We start from the raw sequence: 22580 nt of genomic DNA on the forward strand, positions 1-22580 counted from the left end.
GAGGGGGTGGAGGCAGACACAGACACTGACACACATGTATGGAAGACCCTACCCTGAAGCAGTTTGAGACCCAGACCCTTAGACCAAGCAGAAAGTAGGACACATGATGCACTCTTCTTTGTGCTATTAGAGGCTTCAATCCTTTCGGAGTTCTTTTTTTGAGCTTGAAACCAGAATATCTGACCTTTGAGCACCGTGACATAACAACAACATGTTGAACAATGCTACAGATGCCACATGCTGACATAATGTTGCAGAAAAAGAAAAGACATGTTGTGAAATGTTGTGACTTACAAAGGCATACAAAGGTGGCTTCAGCCCTTTGTCACATCTAGAAATACACCAGAGCCCTGGATGTGTCACTGCAGACAGCAATTACCACATCTCTGCTGCACCACCCTGTGATGGAGCAGGATTCATGGTAAAGCTCAGGGGTCTGTAACCTTTACCTTCATAGGAGCCATTTTTCCTCAGCTCACCTGGATTAAAATCATTCAGGAGACACAAAATCGACTTTATCGTCACAATTAAGACATACAAGGGGATAAAATATTTAGTGAATAATTATCTGTAACAAGAAGATTTTTTGTGTTTGTAAAATTGTGCTTGTAATGTCTTTGCTTTTTATTTGAACCAATCTGCAAATATTTCAAAAATAATGAAACATTTGGAATGTCATATATTTCAAAAATTTAAAAAATTAACAAAATTTCACCCAGTTGCAAAAGTTAAAAAATTTTGACATTTCAAAAAATTTGGAAAAAAAAAAAAGTAAATATATAGTGCAAAGATTTTCAAAAATACTTTTTTCAGGTCAAAAAGTTTGCCATAATTACAAAAATTTCTAATAGATAAATTGATAAATAGCTAAATGAATTAATAATAATAATAAGGATGATAATAATAATAATAATAATAATAATAATTATTATTATTATTATTATTATTATTATTATTAAAAAATTTGCAAAATTTAGGAAAAATTGTGAAAATGTCAAAGATTTGCATTTTTTGTTTAAAAAGTGGAATTAAATATTTTTTGCTAAAATTTGCAGAATTTGCAAAGCAGTTGAAATTTGCAAAAATGTCAAAAATTGCCAAAAATAGATCATTCTTCTAAGTTTGAATAAAAAATAAAAAAATAAACAAAATCAACAAAAGAAATTGCAATCTTAATTGCAAGAGTTTATCCATAATTAGGTCAACAAAATGTTGATTTATTATTTCATTTAGTAAATGTCACTCAGATGCAAAAAATTCAAGAATTTTAAAAATTTATTAATTTGCAAAAAAAAAAAAAAGTGCAAAGATTTTGAAAAAAGCTTTAGATTTTGAAAGGTCGAAAAAAAATTAACATTATTACAAACATTTCTAACAAAAATTTGCAAATTTTATAAAAAAAAAAGTAAATTCCAAAAATTTGCATTTAAAAAAAAAATAAATGGAAATATTTTTACTAAAATTTTCAGAATTTGGAAAAAAAAAAATAATTTGAATAAAAAAAGTCAAAAAACAGTCAAAAAAATGCAATTTTAATTGCAAGCGTTTTATGGTATTTAGTTCAACAAAATGTCATTGCATGATTTTATTTATCGACAGTGTCTTCAAACATCAATACTTTCTGTAAAAAAAAACAACAACAATTCTTTATGTTTATTTATATTGTTTTTTTTTAAGGATGAATGCAAAATCTTAGTTCACCTGCAGGCACAGGTGTGTAAGGAGAGGGCGTAACTCAAAAAGTGTCCACAACATCAAAGAAAGGTTCCTACACACTGTATCACTCAATCATAGATTTTTGAGTGTAATGTTTTGGTCTGTGTGACCCTGAGCAGACATATTGTACATTATGTCTGGATAATATTTTTTTCAAAGCTACAAGAGGCCACAGGTTGAAGACCCTTGGTGAAGCTGAATTTACTTCTGCAGGTGTTTAGAGTAATTACGGGAATGATTTGGCTAGTTTTTGTTAGCTGTGAGTGTTTTGTCTGAAGCTGAAAGCATCTCATCAGACGGAGAGGTTAAAAACTGGAGAACACAGGGTTAAAATAAATATCGCAGTCTGTATTAGAGCAGGGGAGGGGAGCAGACTGTAAAAGGTGAAAAGCTCCTGTGACAGAAGTGTAAGGAGCCCTCTCAGTGTGTGTTTATCTCTGCAGCTTAAAGAGAGTCTAAAGAGACAGACGCTGTGTTAGGAAATCAGGGCCTGACCTCTCCGCTCCTGTCCCCGCTCCGAGGGTAGACGTACACAGAAAAAGATCCGATTAACTGAAGATGCACATCTCCTTCTCCTGCTGTGTGTTTTTCTGTTTGTGACTCTGCGTGTGTGTGACTGTGTGTGTGTGTTCTTGCATTTACCCGAACTCAATGTCAAACCTATTTCCAAAGCACTGATTCAGCTCGTTGTGCAGATATACAGGGGGGCCGCCAATGCTAACCTTTAGAGATTACGGTGACATTAAAAGCTGCACACGGCGAGCGGGGGAGACCCGAGCACTCTGCGCCTCATCTGATGCAAATGTCCTCCATCACCTCTATCAGCAGAAGTAATTACGGCAAACTACTGTGACATCTCAGGCTGCGCACGAGAGGGGAAGAGGACCTGCTATAGGTCACAGAAATACACCCATCTCTCCGGGTGAGGAGGAGACAATTATCTTTTCGTGCAGAGAGGCGGCGTTCAGGGAGGAGCCCTCCACCCTGCCGCCTCCTCCCCTCACACACACACACACACACACACACACGCTCCTCCATCTGAAGTATCTTCTCTGCCGGCAGCCTTGAGGGACTCAGTCAAGAAATTGACACTGCTGTTAGCGCCGGAGGCGACGAAGATGTATCGGTGCAGCCGCCCGGCGTCTCCTGGTGACCGCAGCTTCATTAATATGTGGGCAAACATGTGTTTGGTCTTGATTTCATCATGTATTTTTCCACTCACTGAGCTGAGAGGAAATGAAATGCATATTGGCAGAGTTTCTGCTACAGTAGTCGTGGTGTCGTTTGATGAAGTGTGACAAATACGTGTGTTAATGGAGCGCTCACACCGCCATGATGCTGATAACAACAATGCTAATAAAGGTTATTTACACCTGAAACACGTTGGTTTGGTTTTTGGACTTGGTGGTAAGATAAATGCTTTCCAGGCCACGCAGGATTAAACTGATGATTTTCCTCGCTATTTTTATTTTTTGCTTTAGGTTAGTTACTTCATTACAACAGGTGTTGCAGTCAATATTTGTATCAATGTTTGAATTTTTGTAAGAACTTGTCAGTTTTAGCAAAAGATGTTTTCTCGTTGGACCCAAGAGCTAATCACATAGAGCTGCTTTGTGACAACACCATGCTGGCTGATGGAGTTAAGTACAGAGAAGAGAGATCTGTGTTTTTCTCTGCTGAAAACGATTTCTGTGATTGATTTAGTAGTGATGGTGGACACTGGAGCCTAACTGTCAGACAGAAAAAGGACAGAAGAGCAGAAGAAAGAGAAACGGGAGAGAGATAGAGCACGAGCTAAAGGCTAAAACACAGGCTAAACGCTCAAAAATGAAATAAAGGCCAAAACATGAGCTATAGGCTAAACAGAGGCTAAAGGCTAAAACATGAGTTATAGGCTAAACAGAGGCTAAAGGCTGAAAAACATGAACTAAAGACTAAACAGAGTGGAAACGCTTTCAGTTTTAGGCTAAAACATGAGCTGAAATGCAACCTAAAGGCTATATCAAGCATTTAAGGCTTAAACACTAGCCAAGCATTAAAAGTTAAAACACAAGTTAAAGGCTAAAACACAAGCTTATGGCTGAAACACAAGCCAAGGGCGAAAAAACAAATGCTTAAGGCTTAAACAAGAGCCAAAGGCTAAAATACAACCTAAAGGCTAAAACACAAGACAAAGACTTTGAGACATGCCTTGGGCTAAAAAACAAGCTTAAGGTTAAAAGGGGCAAAGGCTTAAATGCAAGCTAAAGGCTAGAACACAAAACAAAGGCTTTAAGACACGCCTAAGAAAAAAAACACAAGTTAAAGGCTAAAACAAGAGCTAAAGGCTAGAACACAGGCTAAAGGCTAAAAAAACAAGCTAATGGCTAACACACAGGCTAAGGCTGGAACACAGGCTAAAGGCTAAAAAAAACAAGCTAAAGGCTAAGACACAGGCTAAAGGCTAAAACATAGGCTAAAGGCTTAGACACATGCTAAAGGCTAAAACACTGGCTAAAGGCTAAAAAAAAAAACAAGCTAATGGCTAAAACAAGTTTTGATTCCTTTTGGATTTCTGTGATTAATTTTGTAGTGATGGTGGACACTGGAGCCTAACTGTCAGACAGAAAAGGGACAGAAGAGCAGAAGAAAGAGAAACAGGAGAGAGACAGAGCAGCTGACAAAGTTAGCTTGTTGTCAGGTTCCAAAGTGTAGCTCTACCTAACTGTTGATAAATACCTTACCTCGTGGAGCTGGATCGGGGAAACAGTTGACTTGAACAAATGAAATTAATTCCCAAACAAACACACACCTGGTTCAAAGTGACTTCTTTACAACAGTGTGTGTGAGACTTGGAGCCAGAAGGTGGCGCTGCAATGGTATTAAAACAGATCCTCCTCAGAGTATTTTTAAAAAGACTCCAACATTTCACTTTTTCTGAATGCCTTTAAGCAAATTTTTATGTTTAAACTTCATCATTTTAACATTTGAGTGTTATAGAAACAAAATAAAGACTCATAGGTAATCGATGTGTTTCTGTTTTTAAAGGAAAATGTTTGAGTTATGTTGTTTTTCCTCCTGAGGAGCGTCTAAGCTGTGGACTTTGATAAAATCGCTCTCGTCCCCCGTGCTGAAACCTGTCATGATCCTCCTGCGAGCGCTGTCCTGTTTCCCTCCTTGTCATGTCCTCCTTGTTGATGTGTTTTTGTCGCTGTGTTTCTGAGCAGAGGGGTCCCGTGGCCCCTGGACTGACCCCGCTGTTCGGAGTCAGTGGGCTGCGGTGGCCCAGAGCGGCTTACACTAACCTCTAACCCCCTGGCAGCCGCTGCTGGCTTAGCGCTTCCGCACCAGTCAGCTGGGCTTCGTGCCCGAAAGAGCTGACCTGCTGGAGTGTCGCCTGGCCCTGCAGCCAGATCCCTGCACCTCAGGGCGAGCCCGGACACATTATCCAGAGCACTCCTGAGACAAGAGGGCAGGACTTTCTCTGAGGCTGTCCCCAGCTCCTCGGCCTTAAAGCTGTGAGGAGGAACAGGAGCTCAGAGCAGGCCAACCACGACCACGATGCAGTGATTTTAATCATCCCGTGTAGCTGCTGTTTGTGTTCACAGACACAGCCAAACATTTCAGAGTCCGCTCTGAGCCGTATGACAGCTTTCCTCAGAGCCAGATTATTGGACTAAGACCTAAACCACCAGGATGACTCTCATCTGACATAACAAAGTTCACATTAAACAAGATTTAATCAAGCAGCACAGCAAAGTTTTCAATGCTCTTTAAATGGGAAAAAGCTAATTTAAGGTCAAAATGTCTCCTTACAACCAGAACGACAAGGAAAGTAATTCTCTTTTACAGACTAAAAACAGCAACATGATCTTAAAGAGCTGTTTCTACAAACTCTAAATGAGCTTAATAAACACAAAAGGTTTGTGTCCCCAAAACAGCTGTCAAATAGCAAACTTAGGGCCTCATCTAGGAAGTATGATGCATTAAGGTTTTTTTTTATTTTTATCAATGCAACAGGCTTAAGTGGGCAGAAAGAGTACAGTATAGACCAAGGGTTTTCAACCTGCGGCTCTGGAGCCTCATGCAGCTCTTTGACTCATTTGCAGTGGCTCCTTATAGCTTTAAGAAATATTATTGAAGTAAAGAATTGTCATTTTTCTCACAGAGGGTATTGATGATTAAAGACACTGACACTAAATAAAATCATTCATTAAAATTTTGTTTAGGTAAATATGCATCAACTCTTGCAATAAACCATTCCATTTTTTTATTATTTGCAAATTTTTGACTGTTTTTTCCAATTTATAAAAATAAAACATTTTTTGCAAATTTCCAAATGTTCTAAATTTTTGCAATTTTAAATTCCTTTTTAAACATTTTTTTTTTTTGCTGATTTCAAAGTTTTTTGAAAAGTTTTTTTTTTTTTTTGAAAATTGAACAAATTTTTGAAAAAATTGTATTTTGATTTTTTGCAAATTTTTAAAAATTATGGCAAATTTTTTACATTTAAACATTTTAAGTATTTTGCAAATTTTGACAGTTTTTTCCAATTTAGAATAAAATCCTTTTTTTAAAAATTTCCCAAATTTCTGTCATTCTGCAATTTTTTTGCAAGTTTAAGTTCCGTTTAAAAATAAATCATAACATTTTTTTTTTAAATTTTGCAAATTTCAAAATTTTTTGAATTACTTCAAATTTTTGCAAATCTAAATTCCCTTTCTAATAAGAAATAATCGGATACTTTAACATTTTTTTTGGAAAATTAAACAAATCTTTTGGAAAAGCAATTTGTTATATTTTTGCAAATATTTGAAATTATGGCAATATTTTGACATTTCAAAATTTTAAGTGTTTTTGCAAATTTTTGCATTTTTCGTCATTTAAAAAATACAAATTTTTTAAGATTCTTTTTTTTTTATTTTGCAACATATTCAAATTTCAGAAATATTTCAAATTTATTAAATGCATGACATTACACATTTTATTATTGTCTTAAGTATTTACAGATTTTATTTCAAATGAAAAACTAAGACTTCACATGGACAATTTATTAACACACAAGAGTTCTCATTAAGACGATTATTCACTAGATGTTTATTTTGTGTAGAATTGTAAACCCTTTTTTTTCTTTATTGTGAAGATAAAGTAGATTATGTGGCTCCTGAATGACTTTATTCCAGATGAGCTGGGGAAAAATGTCTCCTAAGAAAGTAAAGGTTGCCTTCTGAGGTGTTTCAGTGAAAGTCCAACATGGGTCAAACACCAGTTTTCCTTTCTGGCGCTGTGAGTTCCTAGCGACCGGGCTCAGACTGATGTTTTATTTTGATCCAGTCTGACGTGGAGAGAAGAGCCGTTGACTTTCTAATTAATGCGTCTGAAGTGTTTTAACCTGATTAACGTGAAGTCATCAGTGTGGATTTCTCTGAATCCATGATGTGAACAAAGAGGAGCTCTCTGGTTTTAACGCTGTAAACAGAAACTTCCTGCAGTAACTCGCCGTGTGTGTAGGAGGCTGTGTGGCGATCAGCAGGTCTGTGTAATTAGTTCCTGCTCCGAGGGAGGAGAAGAATCAAATTCATTATGTAAAAAATATGGCCACCATGAAGGAGGCTCTTGAATCGTAATGAAGGAGGCCCCCTTGATAACCGTGAATTCACCAATTAAGCTTCTCATATAACATTCAAATTATGTGCATTTTAACGACCAGCTCCGCCACACACACTCTTACATTTTCCTTTGGTTTGAAGGAGCTTCCCTTCTTGAAAATGTGGGAGTAATTAAGATAATTAAAGCTTTTGATGTTCCACATAATCCAATGTGCAGCAATAGAGAATGCAGAAGAAGTTGTAATGGGTTTGGAGACTTTGTCCTTCTGTTTCCTTCGTTTCGACGGCTCATTGTTGGGATTTCACTTTATTTTACTTAAATGGCTCTTACATTATTTCAGGAGGAATTGGCTTCCTCGTTTCTGCAGAATGAAGAACTTTGTGCCTGTCATGGGCTGAATAAAAACCATTTCAGAACTTTTACTCTCACTTTGTTAAGTTTCAGACTTCTCTGCAAGGTTAAAATACAAACACGCACAAGTTATAAGCTTGGTTCAGCTTTTCCTGTGACAATCAATATGTGTATTTTTGGTTTTTGTTGATGCCCGTTGCAAAATATATCAGTATGTAACATTTTATTGCACTTTGCTCTATGAAAAAAATAACTTTAACAGAGGTATAAGTGACAGCAATATTTAACTATCAATAAATAGCAAATTGAACAAATATATGTGAACTTGAAAAATGTCTTTTAGGTTGTTTTGATGAAATGTAAAGTGAAGGTTTAAATGAATTTAGCATTTTTATTGCTTTGTTATAGAGGGGATGTTGAAATACCTGGATTGGGGAAAAGCCCAAAACAATGAAATTCTTGCACTTTTGAATTTTCAACACAGAGAAAAAAGTATTAAAATATCATTACTGAGACACAGTTATTATTTTTATTCCAAACTACTTCAACCTAAACCTAAAAAATACAATAACTGTTTTTTTTGTAAAAAAAAAATAAATAAATAATAATAATAATAATAATAATAATAATGATAATAATAATAATAATAATAAATGAATAAATAATACATAAATAAAAAATAATACATAAATACATGAATAAAAAAATGATAAATAAATAAATAAAAATAAACTTTTTTCCATCCTGAGGACAGAAAAGCTTTCTTAATTAAAGAATCACCCATTCATACATAGTGGGAGTTGCCTGACTCCACTGTTTGTCAACACTCAAAAAATAAATTGTTGAATTACTGTTATTCAATTATGGAAACAATTTCTACCTAATTAAATTGCTTTCATTTAGCAAGACCCAAATTTGTTAAACCAACTAATTGTAAATATGTTGTGTGAACATAAAGTATTGGCGTTAGTGTTACTTGTTTGCCTTGTTTGGTTCCAACTTAATTGTAAAGGTTGTTTCAACTGTTTCAACATATTCACTAAGGTAAGACATTTGAACCGTGAGTGACGAGGGGTAAACTTTGGATAAGAGATACACTTTGACACACTGAGCTGTGTCATATGTTGCTTGGACATATTAAGGCTGTAATCAGACCAGAAAAGTCTTTTGGTCCACTTGTTTGGTCCGGACCAAAAGCGGACTTTATTTTCTTCGTTTGGTGCGGTTCGTATTCAGATTGTACTTTTTGCAAGTGGACTATATTCTGTAAACACATCCAGGTGTGTGAGGATCAGTGCTCTCATTGGACAGCACTGACAAAGGCGGCACACAGAGTACAGACCCAGAAATGGAGGTAAACGTGTGTTTGTGCTCTTATTAGAGCTGCAAAATCATTTTCAGTTTCAAGAGCAGCTCCTTCAGAGCAGGCTTAACAACACCGTTTACAATTTAGGAACAGGAAGACCAATGATCGCAGTAAGGAGGCACTATGCTCTGCGTGTCCTGACCCACAACATGCTAGCTACAGCGTGGCTAAACAGAAGACGGAAGATCAGGTATGAACCAAAGACGGTCAGGTTACGGTGGCTTTAGGCCCAAAAGGCGCGTGTATCCTGTAGTTCTGATGGACCTTGGTTTGTATTCAGACCTGCACTGGAGAACCACGAACCGCACCAGAGTTCATTTGGAAGCGGACCGAGACCACCTCAAAAAGTGGGTCTGGGCCCGGTTGTTTGATCCGCACCAGGGTTCATTTGTGTCTATTCCCACCTGCATGAAAAGTCCGCACCAGCGTGGGAAACAAACCCTGGTCCGTTTAAAGTGGACCAAACAGTCAGGTCTGAATACGCCCTAAAATACTTCAGTTTAAAATGCGCCAACATAGCAAAGCCCATCAACACTTTTTTTTTTTATTACCATAAAACAATCTGTAAAAATCATTGGATACATGGGCTGGGCCATATGGAGCACAGACAGCCAGTCTGTGCTTTGGAGCACAGACAGCTGCTTGCACCCTTTAAATACCATCTCAATGCACAGCAGGGTCTCATATGCACTGCGTTCCCTTCTCACTCATGGTTTCAACGAGCTGTCACAACAAAAATGTCTTAAATAGTTTGTTCCAATTATACAAACAAAATTTTACAAAGTCATGTCCAGATGCACCCCTCGCTACAGCAAGTAGATTGTTCCCCAGCTCATCAAGAACTTGCACTCTCTAAGACGCTACTTTACATTGACATTACTGCCACCTCCTGCTCTGGAGAGGTGTTGCAGATGGGATTCCTACCCAAACCTATTAGGTGGAGTTTAAACGATTTTGCAAATCATGCTGAAACAACATGATTTGATCACGTTTAACCACTAAACATGAAATAATCTAGTAGAAGCTGCATGTTTTACTCATACTGATTGAACAAACACCCCATAGCAGGAAACGAATAAAGCTGCAGGATTGGGAAAGAAACGAAACGTCGAGGTGGAAACAGCAGCAGCTTTTCATTCTGCATTTTGTCCCCGAGATACTCTTAAATTCATTCAAGAGACTTTAAAACATGACAGCTATTTCCAAGTAAGAAGAAATATCTGGTTGGGATCGTCTGAACGCATGTGCCTGCATTATGTATGATGTATGTGTGAAGGAAAATGAGAGACAGCGGAAGAGGCGGGAGAGCTCCCTGGCTGAGCCTTTATCATCCTTAAATGTACCAAAATGAGTCAGGGGGAAGAGGAAGCAGTGTGGCTTTTGAAGAATTAATAAGCCTGTCTCATTTGGACGTCTCCAGCGCCGCGTACGGCCTGTGGAAGCCCCACTTCCACACTTTTCCTGACAGTGCCTTTGATGATCACTGATAACGCCGGCGCGACTCCCAGGGAGCGAAGCATCTGACAATGAGGGGAGAGCCAGCGCGGAGCGGCCCCGCTGATCCAGACTGAGCTTTATTATCTGGCCCCTCTCCCTGCAAAGCCCGGCATTAGGTATTCCTGAGACAGAGCCGCCGAGCGGGACAGGCTGTGAGCACGCCGCTCTGTTTATGGAGCGAGGAAATCTTGTCCTCTCTCAAAGGTTACAGGTCTACCTGCCGCTGCGTTCAGACAGTGTTGTTATTTCAGGGTTCAGTTTTGAAAACGTGGCGAAGCCTTTCAGGATGACATGCAGCTTGTGTCCAGAGTTATTTGTGAAAAGCCCTTTACGCTCTGTGGCTCCACCTGAAGACCAGGACTGAACCATCAGGTTTTCATGGACATAAAGAGAATTTGTGTGAATCTGTGCTCCATTACTCTTCCTCATGGATGAAGATGTTTTTTAAAATGCTCGTATGCTTGATGATAAAATTCAAGAAACTTCCAGAAAACAGAACAGCAGTGGACAGAAATCTTTTTCACACTTAAAATAAAAGTCTGATTAATTTCTCCTCCAAACCTTTAGCTAGAAGTCCCACCCCCTCTTGATTTTGATTGGTTGTTGAAGAAGAAGTGGCGTTGATACACGTGCAGCTATGTTTCAAAAGTTGGTTTGTTTTTGATCATTTAAAACCTGTTCTATAAGTGCTCTTTGAATTCCTCAAACAACTCCTCAAACATTTGGGCAAGAGAAAAAAAAATTAGAAAATTAGACTAAGACTAGGCTAAGACTTGTGGCTCTTATTGCATTTAGTCAACTAAAACTGGACTAAGACTTCAGCCTGGACTTTAACTTAAATATTTATGGTGATGAGTGAACTAAAGATAGACTTTAAGACTTCATACAGGTATAAGACTAAAACAAGACAAAGACTAAAAGACTTTGAACTAGTCTAAGACTAAAACTCTCATGGTCTTGGGCCAACCAAAACTAGACTAAGAGTAAAAGACTTCAGACTAGACTGAGACTTAACTAGACTAGGACAAAAAAGACTTTGAACTAGACTACGACTAAAACTGGCAGAAAATGACTAAAAATAGACTCAGACTAAAAGACTTCAAACAAGTCTGAGACTTGTACTCTTATGGTATTGGGTCTACTAAAACTCAGACTAGTCTGAGACGAGACTCTAATGGTAGAATGTCGACTAAATCTAGACTTCAGACTTGAAAACTTTAAACTTGTCTAAGACAAAAACTCTCATGGTATTGGGTCAGCCAAAACTCGACTGAGACTAGAATACATCAGACTAGTCTGAGGCAAAAAAACACTTATTATATTTCTTTGACTAACACGAGACTAAGATTTAAACTCTTGTGCCATTTGGTCAACTAAAACTAGTCTAAGACTAAAAGACTTCAGACTAGACTCAAACTAAAACATTCATGGTGTTTAATGTACTAAAGTTAAACTAAAAGACCTTATAAAAGTCTAAGACTAAAACTAGACTTAAGCTCAAACACTTTGAACTAGTCTGAGACTAAAACTCTTGTGGTATTGGGTCGACTAAAACTAGACCTAGGATAAAAGACTTCAGACTAGACTAAGACTAAAACTATGCTAAGACAAAAAGACTTTGAACCAGACTAAGACTAAAACCTTAATGGCTATGAGTCGACTAAAACTAGACTTAGACTTAAAGACTTCAGACAAGTCTAACACTAAAACTTTTATGGGATTGGGACAAAAACACTAGACAAGACCAGAAGACTTCAGATAGTCAAAGACTAAAATGCTTATCGTATTAGCTCGACTAAAACTAGACTTAGACCAGACAAAGACTTAAACTCTTATGGCATTTAGTCAACTAAAACTGGATTAAGACTAAAAGACTTCTGACTAGACTCAAACTAAAACGTTTATGGTGTTCATTTGCCTAAAGTTAAACTAAAAGACCTCATACAAGTCTAAGACTAAAACCTTACTGGCAGTAAGTCAACTAAAACTAGACCCAGACTCAAAGACTTCAGACCTTTCTTAGACTAAAACTGTTATGGTATTGGGCCAATCAACACTAGACTAATACTTCAGACTAGTCAAAGACTAAAACTTTAATCTATCAACTCGACTAAAACTAGTCTGTGACTTAAACTTTTATACCATTTAATCAGATAAAACTAGACGTAGACTAAAAGACTTTAGACTACTTTTATACTAACACGTTTATGGTGTTTGATTGACTTAAGTTAGACAAAAAGACTTCAAACTAGTCTGAGACTTAAACTAAACTAAGACAAAAGACTTTGAACTAGACTAAGACTTAAACTGGTATGGCAGCAAGTCAACTAAAACTAGACCTAGACTCAAAGACTTCAGACCTTTCTTAGACTAAAACTGTGATGGTATTGGGCCAATCAACACTAGACTAAAACTTGAAGACTTCAGACATATCAAAGACTTAAACCCTTATCTATTAACTTGACTAAAACAAGACTACAACTTAAACTTTTATACCATTTAATCAGATAAAACTAGACGTAGACTAAAAGACTTCAGACTACTTTTATACTAACACGTTTATGGTGTTTGATTGACTTAAGTTAGACAAAAAGACTTCAAACTAGTCTGAGACTTAAACTAAACTAAGACAAAAGACTTTGAACTAGACTAAGACTTAAACTGGTATGGCATTAAGTTAACTAAAACTAGACTAAGAGTAAAAGATTTGAAGCTTGTCTAAGACAAAAACTCTTATGGTATTTGGTCAACGAAAAGTAGACAGAGAATAGAAAACTTCAGATTGGTCCAAGAATAAAATGCTTATAGTATTTTCTCAACGAAAACTAGACCAAGACTCAAACTCTTATGGCATTTAGTCAGCTAAAACTAGATCGAGTCCAAAAGACTTCAGGCTAGACTTAAACTTAGACACTTATGGTGTTGAATCGCCTAAAGTTAGACTTAGGGACTTGATTCAAGTCTAAGACTAAGACTAGACTGAGACTAAAACCTTAATGGCAGTAAGTCAACTAAAACTAGAGTCAGACTAAAAGACTTCAGACAACTTCAAGACAAAAACTCTTATGGCATTGGGTCAACCTAAACTAGACTGAGACTAGAAGACTTCAGACCAATGATAATTGTATTTATGCGACTAAAACAAGACTAAAACTTAAACTCCTATGCCATTTAGTCAACTAAAACTGGACTAGGACTAAAAGACTTAAGGCTAGACTTAAACTCAAACGTTTATGGTGTTGAATCGACTTAAGTGAGTTTAAAAGACTTTAAGCAAGTCTCAGACAAAAAAATAGACTATGATCAAAAGGTTTTGAGCTAGTCTAAGACTAAAACTCTCATGGTGTTCAGTCGACCAAAACTTGACTGAGACTAAAAGACTTTAGACTAGACTGAGACTTAAATGGTATTTAGTCGACTAATAAATCAAGACTAAAAGGTTTCAGATGACTAAACTATTACTGATTCATAGAAATTGATGTGTAGTTCTAATCACAGGCAACAACTGATGCTATCTGTTCTCATTACCGTAAGTCTTCAACTATTTGGGCAGGAGAAAAATTTCAAACACTCCCTGACAGAGAAGATGAGCTTTCTGGGTATGATCTCTGACTGTTTTAACTTAACAAAATAAAAAAAAATGAAGCCAGCTGAACGGCACAGACTTCATGTTCTTACTGTTGATAAAAACTTACAGCAGATATTTTGCCTTAATGACAGTTTGCCTGATGATCAGCATCTGTCTACGTCTTCTCTCCATCTTACATTAAATCATTTATCCAATAAATTCTGCTCCGAATCAGGATTCACACCCAGACTTCCCCACATCAGTCAGCGTCTCTGTACCTCCACATTACTCCAGCGTGAGGGAGTAGGGCTGATTAGAGCTGTTGTGATAAAAGCTGCCATCCAGAAAATTTGATAAAACGCGGTGAGTCAGAGCCCCACAAATAATCAGGCGGCGGAGATACGGAGGCAGGTATGTAACCATGTGCCCATGCCAGGCAATTTTCTCCTCTGCTCCTCCTAACCTACAGGAAATGACAAAAAAGCCCCGGCTGCCTTTGTTCAGGACAATTTAGTGATTACGGGGTTGATAGCTTCTTTCTGCTGTTTGATAGAAGGCGCGTCCGCCCAGCGCCTTTTTTTTTTTTTTTTTTGTAACAATGCCACTCCCAGGAATGGCCCACATCCTTTCATCCTGCAAATATGCTTCACCAATTACTGATTCCTTCTTTTTTTTGATGTGGGAGTAAATGGAAGCCAGAGGACAAAGAGCAGGGTGAAAAGTTATCCAGGATTCTGAGGAAGTCAGACTCTCAGAGAGGGTTTTTAAGGTCAGACTGACGGAGTCGTGTGTTTATCTGTATTTCATGCTCCCAGCTGTTCAATCTATGGAGCTAAGAGCTGCTAAGATCCAAAATAAAGAAGTTTCTTTGATGTACATTATTTTTAGCGCCCATTTATGTATATTTTGACATCCTCTGAACAGAAATTCAGACCCAGAGACCCAGGTGTGTGTGGAGGAACTTTCTCTTCCTTGTCACTGCTCTCACACCATCTCTTTGACGTATACACCAAACATTAGCTCAGGTGTGTTTACAGCTGGAGAAGCTCTACCACTGATTTTGAAGTAGGAGAATATTTCAGGGGACACATTTCAGAGACAGTGGATGTTGGTATTGATGATCCAGATTGTCAGTTTTCCTACAGGACAAGTCTGCTGTTGATTCTCCATCAGGTAAAACCGTTCACAGAAGAGACATGGGCATCTAAAGATGATAATATAAAACGGTCAAAATCACAGGTATGGTGCACTGACTTTTTGATGGGAAGGGGCGAAAAAAAAAAAAAAATTAAGAAGAAGGGACAGTTATAATCCTTTTTTCCACCCAATAGGGCAGTTTGTTATGCTTGAACCAGCCAAGGGGGCACCTTAGTGTGTGTTTAGGCTCTTCACAGTGCACCTTAGTGTGTGTTTAGGCTCCTAAAAGAATATGTGTGTGTTGAGGCTCTCATAAGAGCACTTTGGTGCGTGTTTGGGCTCCCAAGGGGGCACCTTATTTGTGTTAAGGCTCCTGAGAGAGCACTGTAGCATGTGTTTAGGCCCCAAGAGAGCACTTTAGCGCGTGTTGAGAGCTCTTTAGTGTGCGTGTAGTCTCCAAGACGTACTTTTATGTGTTTTTAGGCTCCCAAGAAAATATTTTTGTGTCAAGGCTCCAAGAAAGCACTTAAGTGTGTTAAGGCTCCTACAAGTGCACTTCAGCTTGTGTTAAGGCTCTCAAGGGAGCACCTTAGTGCCCATTTAGGCCAAGAGGGAGCGCCTTAGCACTTGTTTGGGATCCAAGATGCACTTTAGCGTGTGTTTAGACTCCCAAGACAATATTTTTGTGTTCAGGCTCCTGAGAGAGCACTTTAGCGTAGGTCTAGGTTCCCAAAAGAGCACATATGTGTATGTGCTAGGGCTCAGAGAGAGCATCCTGGTGTGTTAAGGCTCCTGAGAGAGCTTTTGAGTGTGTGTTTTGGCACCCATAAGAGCACCTTGGTATGTGTTTAGGCTCCTGGGAGAGCACTTTAACGTGGGTTTGGGTTCCCAAGAGAGTACTTGTGTGTGTTAAGGCTCAAAGAGAGCATTTTGGTGTGTTAAGGCTCTTGAAGGAGCACCTTAGTGTGTCTTTAGGCTCCCAAAAGAGCACTATTGAGTGTGTTTAGGTTCCCAAGAGAATATGTGTGTGTTAAGGCTCCTGAGAGAGCACTTTAGCTTGTATTTTTGCTCTGAATAGAGCACTTTAGTGTGTGTTTAGGCTCCAAGAGAATATTTGTGTTAAGGGTCCCCAGGGAGAACTATAATGTTTGCTTAAGCCCCAAGAGAGCACCTAAGCCTGTGCTTTTGCTCTGGATAGAGCATTTGTGTGTGTGTTTAGGCTCAAAGAGTGCACTTTAGTGAGTGTTAAGGGCTCAGAGAGTGCACCTTAGCGTGTGTTTATTCTCCTGAGAGAGCACCTTAGCATGTGTTTATTCTCCTGAGAGAGCACTTTAGTGTGTGTTTATTCTCCTGAGAGAGCACTTTAGTGTGTGTTTATTCTCCTGAGAGAGCACCTTAGCGTGTGTTTATTCTCCTGAGAGAGCACTTTAGTGTGTGTTTATTCTCCTGAGAGAGCACCTTAGCGTGTGTTTATTCTCCTGAGAGAGCACTTTAGCGTGTGTTTATTCTCCTGAGAGAGCACCTTAGCGTGTTTATTCTCCTGAGAGAGCACTTTAGCGTGTGTTTATGCTCTCGAGAGGGTGCCTTAGCACTTGTTTAGGCCTCAGATAGCGCTCATTAGTGTGCGTTTAGGCTCAAAGATGTTCTCTAATGTGTTTTTAGGCTCTCAAGAGAGCACCTAAGCATGTTTGTGTCTCCTGAGAGAGCACTTTTATCAGTTTAGGCTCCCGTAAGAGCACTTTAGAGTTTGTCTAGGCTCTTAAGAGTAATCCTTAGTGTCTGTCAAGGCTCCCAACAGAAATGTTGTGTGTTTAGGCTCCAAGAGAGCACGTACGCCTGTATTTTGGCTTTGGATAGAGCACTTAAGTGTGTGTTTAGGCTTAAGAGAGTATTAAGCATGTGTTTAGGCCCCCAAAAAAGCACTGTTGGCATGTTTTTAGGCTCCAAGAGAGCACTGTTGCTTGTGTTAAGGCTCTTAATAGAGCACCTCAGTGTGTTCAGGCTCCTAAGAGAATATTTTTGTGTTCAGGCTCAAAGAAAGCACCTCAGCTCAGAGAGAGCATTTCGATGTAGGCCCCCAAGAAAGTATTTGTGTGTTTAGGTTTCAAGAGAGCACTTTAGGCTGTGTTTTCCCAGGTCTGTCCTTCAAATGTAAGAATTACCTCTGCAGAAATCACAGTGACATGTTATCCATCATGTGGAAAACAGTGAAAATGTTGAACATTCAGAATCTGAGAAAATTGGGCAAGTTAAATGAAAATCAATGTTTTTGTGATGAGGAAAAAACTCTAACTAAACAGTTATTTGATATAGTTTGAGGATTAAAAATGTATTGTATGTCTCTTTGCTTAACATTTATATAAACAAAACAAAGTTGTTTTGGTTTCACCTGGGTTTTTTTGACTGTCTTAAGTGGATTTATAAAGTGCAACATAATTAATGTACATTTTATTTCAGCATAATACCAGGGGTATGCATCCTTCTTTCTCTGATGAAAGGGGGCGCTGTGAAAACACCATTTTATTCTGCTGTGTGAACTGATGGATGGAAACTTGACCATCATTTGAATCAAATCTATTTATTCATCTATTTTTCATCCTCATCAAACGAGTGAATTATGCTTCCCCCGGTTTCTGTAGGTGTTACATCGACGCAGTAACGATCCAAACAATCATTATTTCCTCCTCAGAGAGTTTATCTCTCCCTCATCTGAATCATATCCTGAGGAATCGATACCAAACTTTGACAGGGGGCACCAGGAAACGCAGCCCGTGACCCTGTTCAGATACCACGCTCCGGGCTGTTTCTCTGTTTAATAACGTGCTCTGCTTTGCTCGTGTCTGTAACCTGACAGCTGATGGTAGAGACATGAAGGAAGCAGAAAGCATCCAGAAAGTTCCAGCTAATCTCTGATTTACATTCAGAATAGATTGTTACACGGGGAGCCCGGTGTGTTGCTGTCAGCAGGTTAACCAGAGCAACATGGCTTAAGACGGGATGGTGGGAAACAGCCAGTAAGCCCCAAAGACAGAGAGCAATGAGCAGGATATCGACGTGGAGGGCAAAATTAGAATTGATCTGCAGAGAAAAGGGGGTTGCAGAGGCAGCGGCTCCTGTGAATTCCTAATCCAGCGGTCTTTGAGGAAATCTCTGTGGCAGAACCGGTCCCTCATTATTCTCACAGACAGGCCCTGCAATCTGGAGTAGATTGGAAGCTCGACAAGCATCAGGCTGTATTAAGATTCAAGCCCTCCGCGGCGTTGGCAGACCAAGGGCCTGATGGGATTCTGGTAAACAGGCAGCTCACCAAGGAACATCTGGGCTTTGGGCGGTTAAATCAGGAAATAATCCAAGAAACGCTGAAAATCTGTCCATAAGTCTGATCCTGGTTACATATTTTATGAAGGTTTGGTTTGAGACGATCTTTAAAGCGTCCATAGATTTGGACTGAAACAGAAAGTAATGAAAAAAAAACCAAGGTCTGTAAATCAAGCTTCATTTTTTATGAACAGTGGTGCAGAGATGCTCATACCTTCATGAAGCTTAACTGCTTTAAAGAGGGGTATTTTGCCTTTTTAAATCTTTATAAGTAGTTTCTGTCCATGATTATCAGATTTTAGAAAAAGAAAGAAAGAAAGAAATCTGTATTTGTCTCTCCCTCTTTTTTCACCCTTTGTCTGAAACACCTTGTTTTAGCTGCTGTCTCTTTAAGGTTCCCTGCTCCACAAACCCCCTTCACTCTGATTGGCCAGCCCTCTGGAGGCCTGTTAGGGGCGGAGCTATAGGCAATTAATTTGATATAATTCAAAAAACTTTATTTAGCAGCACATTGAGCAGTAAACAATGTAAACAACTGAAAACAAAGATGAGAAAACAAACATCACAAACAGAGAGAACTGCACTTTAAATTTAGATTTAGTCTGTTTAAAATGCAAAAAAATAAGGAAATGAAAATAGTAGAAATTAATTACTTAAATAATAAAAAAGGGATGTTCAACACCACTTTTTTTCAGACAGAAACCAGTACAAATACTCCATCTTGAGTACTTTTGATGCACAAAATTTTATTTCACAGTGACAGATCATTTCAAACAAAGACAGCACAGCTAGTGCCATTAAGTCCAAAATAAAACTCAATATAATCTTAATTCTTTCCTTGAAAAAAGAAAGAAAGAAAAAGTTTAAGATAAAAGCCTATAACTGTCAGAGTTTAAATATTTTTTCATAAATAAACTGAAGTACAAAATAAACTAGTTTAACTGTTCACTCTCCCAGGCTTATTCATGTTGTCTGAACAGGACCTGCTCCCATTATTCTACATTGGGGAAAAAGAAAAAAAAAAAAAAAAAAAATCCTGCACTTAATGGCAGCACCTACAGCCAAACAACTTGTAGCACTCTGTCGCAATAACTGAGTTTTCCCTTCAGTCTAAATTCTTGCTTGTGTTGTACGTTGCTTTGGACAAAGCATCTGCTAAATGAAACTGTAGAGCGGTGTTACCCAATCCTGGTCCTGGGGACCCCCTGCCCTGCATGTTTTTCATGTTCCCGACTCCAACACACCTGATTCAAATGATCAGCTCATCATCAAGCTCTGCTCGAGCCTGATAACGAGCCATTCATTTGAATCAGGTGTGCTGGAGCGGGGTAACAGCTAAAACATGCAGGGCAGGGGGGCCCCAGGACCAGGATTGGGAAACACTGCTGTAGAGTTATGAGAACTGATGCATATTTGCCGTGGCATTAAACCACAGCAAGTAGCGCCAACCACTGGTGAGTAAGACTTACTATGTATAAGATTTTTTGCCTTGAGTATCTTGAGCTGCTGGTATCAGCAGCCTTCGTGAGTACCAATACTTTGAAAAAAGGCTGGTATCAGCTCGATACCCCATACCAACACCAGTACTCGCCCAAACCCAAATAAAATACTAAAAGTTAGGGATGGGTATCTCTCACTTTTGAAAAATACAGTACAGATGCCCAGGGCCATCGGCGCTCGACGGTACCAACTTTTGATACTGTTGTGTGTTTATGTGATAATAAATATTAATGTGTTGAATTATAAAACGTAACAATTTTATTCTTCAGTATATATCTTTGCGATGCTGTGGTTATGTCCAGCATGGAAAACCTCCTACTCTTCTGACAGTCACAGGATGTGTTTAGGTACCTTAACATGGTACCTTTTGATTTTACATGACAGAATTCAGTCTGTACCTATGAACATACCTAACTCAGTACCCATCCCTACTAAAAATACTAAATACTAAAACACCTGAGTATTGGAGACCAAGATGATAGGTGAAAAATATTGTGAAGTAAAGTTTAGAAAGGGTTAGTAAATGCAGAGGAAGGTGAACATCAGGTGCAAATGGCTTTCAGACAGGAGCAGTGAGGAGTCCATTATGAATGTTTTGAATATAAAGAGATCCTTCAGGTTCTGGTGCTAGCAAAGAGCAACATGTAGTTCAGAAAAATGAAGCTGATGTAGAAGCGCTAAAAGTTGCTGTTCATCAAGAATCTGCAGCCTGGTTCAAAAAAACAGCTTAGGCCTGAAACGCCAATTTCTCTATCAATACACATGGTACGGGGGGCCACTAGGTTAAAAAAATAAATAATGAAAAGCATAAAATGAAAATGTAAAATTGAGTTCCTGCTTTAAAGTGCAGTGTAATCCAGAGGAATGTGCAGAATCTGTTTGTTCGCTGTGAAAAGGAAAACAAAGCTGTCGTTTTTATTTCAAGATTGTTGGCTGTATGGGGACCACATCCTTTGCCAGGTACAACATTCCTGCTTCAGTCACATCTTTACTGCGCTGACTTGTTGTGTCATACGGCGTGCCTTTATCTAAAACCTGTATCGTTTGTTTTGGCTGCGTGGATGACGGTGTGGCTGCCGGTCTCCTCGCCTTTCGATTTTGCATGTACTGTTCTGGTTTCTGTCTCTTCAGGTGGTTAAAAGGGTTCGTTGTGTTTCTGTCAGGAGTATGAACGTTCTCGTCGATAACTTTGCAAATTGCAGTTGTTTGTTGTCTCATTTTAGTTGGCAGCCAGGGATCAGAGGAGAAAAACAAACCTAGATACTGCCGACAGCTCGCTCTGATTGGTTCGTTGGTGTGTCTGTAGTGCCGATACGAAGCAGATTGGCAGATGGTGTGATTTGGCAGAGAAAAAAAACAGGTTTGAAAATCTGCACATGCTCAGTCTGAACATCCAGGATTGTTATGTTATATTCATGTCAAACATATGGGAAAGCAGAATACCCCCTCTTTAAGTTTGGTGGTACACACTCTGGTATGCAGTATCCAAGTTAATGCCAGCTAAAAATCCTCTTCTTGTTGGATCTGTTGGTGATCCATAACAGCATCAGTAATAACTAACCCTTGGTGCTCAGAGGTAGGAAACGAGGAGAGTGTGGGGAAAACACTGGAGAGGATGTTTTCAGGTACAGAGTGTTTGGTTAAAAAAAACTGGAATTAAAAAGTTTGGAGCGTTTCGTCCAGAGGCTTTGAATTGACACTTGAAAAATCTTACCAGACTCAGTTTTATTGCTGTGTTTTAATTTCCAAAAGAGACACATTTACTCAGCAGCAAGTTGTTTTTTAATCCCCCGTCCCCCACAGTTTTAATTGGACAGCAGGTCCACAACAGCAGACAGAAATCCTCCACAGGAACTTTAGTGCACGACTGCAGGGAGGCGGTGAAATCTAAACTGAAGTGACACTCACTGACTGGGCCAAGGGGAAGGGAAAATGAGCTTTTCCCGGGGAAAGGGGAAACCTTTGAATAGGCAGATTGACAGGTTGAGCAGTCGGAGGAGATGGAAAGCACTTGTAGCTGCTCGGACGCGCAGAGGGGTCAGATGCCAGGGCTGGCAGCTTTTGCAGAGTGGCGGCGTTGGGTTTTTTTCTCTGTGACATCCTTGTCAAACGTTTGGCAGCAGGATCTCTCACAACAAACACAGCGGGGAGCTGACGGGTAATCTAATTTCACCAGGCCCCAATCATGTGTGTGTCCTCAGGGGGGCTGTTTGGACTCGACAACATGTTCAAGGGTACACCGACAGAAGTCCTGTCTCCTCCGAGCACACGGAGGGAAAACTGAGTGAAACAAAGAGGTGAGCAGGAAAACAGACATCAGTCTTACATGTCAGACTGCGCTGATAACAAAGAGGCAGGAGCTTTTGTCATTAAAACACGCAAACACAGTGAAGCGGAGACAAATCGTGACATTTCAAACACAACACAAAGTAAATTACAGTCAGAGCTGGAGGCGGCGTGCAGAGGTTCAATCTCCGGCCTGATTATCACACAGCTTCGATATGGAGGGAATAATGCTTTAAACTCAGAGTGCTAATT

At 39.0% G+C, this 22580-nt stretch overlaps 1 protein-coding gene across 1 annotated transcript in view; it reads left to right on the plus strand.

Annotated features, from left to right (window-relative positions):
- Positions 1–22580, plus strand: part of mgat4c (mgat4 family member C) — a 221285-nt gene that overhangs the window by 133705 nt on the left and 65000 nt on the right. Inside the window, exon 6 of the mRNA XM_074676815.1 lies at positions 22244–22339. The gene's annotated coding sequence lies outside the window, so the exon portion shown is untranslated. The remainder of the gene's footprint in view (positions 1–22243; positions 22340–22580) is intronic.

Source organism: Halichoeres trimaculatus, unplaced genomic scaffold, assembly GCF_033239565.1.
Source record: "Halichoeres trimaculatus isolate MK-OKI-2021-1 unplaced genomic scaffold, fHalTri1.1 fHalTri1_scaffold_10, whole genome shotgun sequence".
NCBI lineage: Eukaryota > Metazoa > Chordata > Actinopteri > Labriformes > Labridae > Halichoeres > Halichoeres trimaculatus.